This window comes from Lepisosteus oculatus, chromosome 4, assembly GCF_040954835.1.
Source record: "Lepisosteus oculatus isolate fLepOcu1 chromosome 4, fLepOcu1.hap2, whole genome shotgun sequence".
Lineage (NCBI taxonomy): Eukaryota > Metazoa > Chordata > Actinopteri > Semionotiformes > Lepisosteidae > Lepisosteus > Lepisosteus oculatus.
Window position 1 is genome coordinate 66,783,920 of NC_090699.1, and position 3,902 is coordinate 66,787,821.

General features: G+C 42.2%; 1 long non-coding RNA gene across 1 annotated transcript; it reads left to right on the plus strand.

The window, feature by feature from the left end:
* The first annotated feature begins 207 nt into the window (after positions 1-207).
* Positions 208-1,769, plus strand: LOC138238180 (uncharacterized). Its single transcript, XR_011189325.1, has 3 exons — positions 208-554; positions 952-1,003; positions 1,368-1,769. It is a non-coding gene; the product is annotated as an uncharacterized lncRNA (long non-coding RNA).
* The last annotated feature ends 2,133 nt before the right edge of the window (positions 1,770-3,902 follow it).

A 3,902-nucleotide genomic window follows, 5' to 3' on the forward strand; every position in this document is an offset into this window, starting at 1 on the left:
CTGCCATTCTAGCTCAAAGACTGAATTAGTTTTGTATGTGATTTATTTCATGGGTGCACACATGTAAATAAATCACTTTAGATACACTGCAGTACAACAGTGACTTGGTTATGTCTTTGAGGAGACAGCATGTCAGCCAGGTTCTCTTGATGGGTGTTGGACAGGAACTGATTTCTTCACAGAGGAGGAACTGCAAGGGATCTTACCCCCTGTGGCATGAGCCCTGGACTGGGGGTTTTCTCTTTGCTCTCTGCAGGGTGTTTTACAGTTGGTCTGTGTTGGACAGATGCTGCACTGTGTCCATGTTGGAAGCAGAAATGCTGGCTTGTCTGTTTCTAACAAGTGCAGAGGACTTGGTCTAAATTTCTCTCCTTTTCAGGCTCTCTGCTGCCAGAAGGGTTGACCAGGCCTTTGCTTCAGAGGGAGGATCTTTTATCACCAGGAGTGGAGAACAGATGGTGCTGGTCTTCGGGACCTTTCCATGAAGATCTGCTAGACGAGTGGGGTGCTTGTTCCAAGACAAAGTCAACAGTAACATCAAAGGATCTAGTCAGGTGAGTGGGTCAGGTGAGTCCCTTTCCATCCAGGAAGAGAGATGGGGCATTTTGAGCATAATGAGCACACTGGGTACATGGTGTTTTAATCGGGTACATTTGGGTACTTTGGGTATATGTTGGTTTATTTGGGTACGTTGAGTATATTGGGCAGGCAGCTTTTGGTGTGTGCATGGGAGTTGCAGCATACAGTGCAGTACATCTTAAAAACTCCATATATTACTCTTGACTTTTATCATTTTTTACACTTAAAATGGACTTGAAAGACCCTGTTGTCAGAGGACAACAATGTAAGACAATCTGAAAGTCGTGCATTATCTTTAGTTCATTTCACGGAGAATTGAATATTTGAGAATCTTTGATTTTGTAATTTTAACAGTTCTATTTCTTCTCTCAGTGTCCACGCTTTATAAGGCATTGGAAGAGAAGCAAGTGGATCTATGTCCTGGGTAAGCAGGCAAGAACATTCTGGGTTATTTTGTTTGGGTTTGTTGAGGTTGAGGGAAGGGATAAGTTGGTTAGCTGGCTGTTTTGAGAAGGATGAACCTGTAATTTGTAACTTGTATACTTATGTTGAAATAATGTTTTAAACAAGATAATAGAACTGAAGTTCTCCCCTGTGGTAGGAGCCCTGCACTGTGGGTTTTTGCTTTTGCACTCTTCAGGGTGGTTTTCTGTTGGCTTGTCCTGAAAAGGTGTAGCACTGAACATTATGGTGGTTCAGGTCAAAACTGGTGTTGGGAGTGGGAATGTTGGCTGGACCATTTCTGACTAGTGCAGAGGACTCAGTCCAGTTTCTTATTTTTTCTTGAGGTTCTCTGCTGTCTGGGGGATGACCAGGCCTTTGCTGCCAAGGGAGGACGTTCACCAGGACTGGAGCCCAGATGCAGCAGACTGGGTAGTGGGTTCTGTCTGCCAAGATCTGCTTGGGGAATCATGTGCCTGTTCCAATTCCAGAAGCCAATGGACTCATCAGAGGAGCATCAAAGCTGCTTTAGAAGTTCCTAACAACAAAGGCAGAGAAAGGGAGGGAGGTCTTTGGTGGGTTAATTGTGGGCAGGAAAGAGGTTCAGGTGCTATTCATGGTACAACAAGAGCTGCATGAAGCTCTAAGTGAATCTCTGCACACCTGCCTTGTAATGGCTGTTAGGACCATGGCTTGTAACTTCAGCACCTGAGCCACCTGGCAGGGAGGAGACGAAGTGACTTCTAGTGCTGGAATGGAGAAAGAGTTGGCAGTTGGTAACTTTGTAGCTGTTTTGCACATTCTAGGCCATTTGAAAAGCAGTGTTTGAGAGACTCAAAGGTCATGCAATGATTTATTTGCATGGGTGCACACATGTATATAAATCTTGCATTGGCTGTAGAGTAAAACTGAATTGAGCACATAAGGTAGAATTTTATAAAAGGAAAACTAATGCCATCCACTCACTTGGAAAAGAGGGATTGGTTTAGCTGAGTGCCGCTCTTTTTTGGTACCTGCACAGAAAACCCTTTGTCATGGGAGGGGATTTCCTACAGAATGAGGTAGGAGAAAGATGGGGGTTGTTTGTTCTGTTTTGTGAGAAGGGATATGTAGTTATGCTGCTTTGTAAATTCTTTGCCAGAAAATGTCCTCATGTATTGAAAATCTATATTTTTGTTGGTGTGGGATGATTAAAAATGGCTAAATGTACTGAGTCGGTTTTCTTTTGTTTCTTGTATGTGGTTGTGGTTATACAAGGTGTTATATTGAGTATATACTGGCACTGGACCTGCTTTTCCCTACATTGTTTTATTTAGGTCACACTCTTTGGGTACATTTATTTTACATTTATTTGGGTACTCTTTGGGTACATTCCTCAGCATAGAGGATGTTTATAAGTAGTTTTTTTAGTGATCTAAGCATTTGTATACATTCCTGTATTATGAAAACCTGTGGTATTTGTGGAGAAGTAGGTGAGCTTTAAGGTATATATTTTAGACATTGACGGTGTAAAACACAGAACTGAAATGCAGTTTGGGGTTTTTAAATGTTTTTAAATTTGCCACTGGGTGATTTGTGCATAGTGAAATAGTGTAGAAATGAATATGCACATTTATTCCCATGTGTTTATATGCTGGGGTGGCATTATGCAGGGGTGTGCCCAGTGTGGAGGTGGAGCCCTGGTAGAAGGGTAACCCCTTGTCTTTGTAGTCCCAGCTGTCCTGGCTTCCAGCTCATGAGCCCCAGCCAGGCAGGTCCTATAAAGGCACACTGGACACCCTCTGAGAGGAGCAGAGCCACCCCTGGATGATGGTGTTTTTGCACCATCAGTCCTGCTGAGGATTGTACCTGTCTTAGGTTTTCATCTTCGGTTTTGCCTGTCCCTTTATGCCCTTTCATAGGGGCAGGCAAACTCATGCATCTTGTTATGCACAGACTGGACCCCACTGAATAGCAAATGTCCAGTCTGGTGACTGCTTTGCTAGCAGTTTTTGCCCCAAGCCGGACCCCATTAGGTAGGTTAAGCCCAGCTTGTAGGTAACATGGCAGTTGCTTACTTTATTTTGTCACTTTTTGTATTGTTTTTGTTCCCAGTTAACCTCACACTGGTGCTTCTGTCTCCTCAGCTGGGGTGTTGACTTTTTACTGGTGCTCTCCATGGTGCCTCCCACTATACACTTTCATTTAAGAGTAATTGCTGTATAATTTCAGTTTTCCATTCCATTTCATGTGAAAATGTCTGAAAAGCAGTTTACTTAAGTACGTTGTGTAGTATATCAGGTTTACTGTATTTGCGGTGAATTGGGCTGCTGGCATTACTAAATCTCTCTTAATGTAACAGTTGATGTCTTTTAAAGGGGTACAAAAGTGTGGGATTGAGATAGTACAAGTACTGCTTCAGATCAAGCCATTTCATACTGTATGGATTGAGACTGCACTGCAAAGGAAAGTGCTATTTTGTAACACCTTGTTTGTGAAATATTTATGTAATTAGTGTGAAATTGTTATAGCTGCAGCAGTTTAAGATTACAGAGTAGACCAACAGCAGGAATATAATAGTTTATTTATGAAAAAAGGAGTTTTCAGAATTGTATAGAGTTGTGTAGAGGTTGCAGTTTGGGGTAGAGACAACTGCTAGCCATGCTGGCAGTACAATGGGTTAAATTCAAAAGAGGTTAATGGTCTAGAAAATGTAAGTTTTATACAGTTTTAAACTGTAATTAGCTTGTTTGGTTAGTGAGGTTGGTTTAAATGACTGATAACTGCCAACTAGGAGGTATAAATCCATTTACAATGGTTTAACCATACAGCTCACTGCAGTGATGAAGATGGGTGGGATGCTAGTCCATTCCTCAGGTCTCATCATGCCAAAATGCAATTAA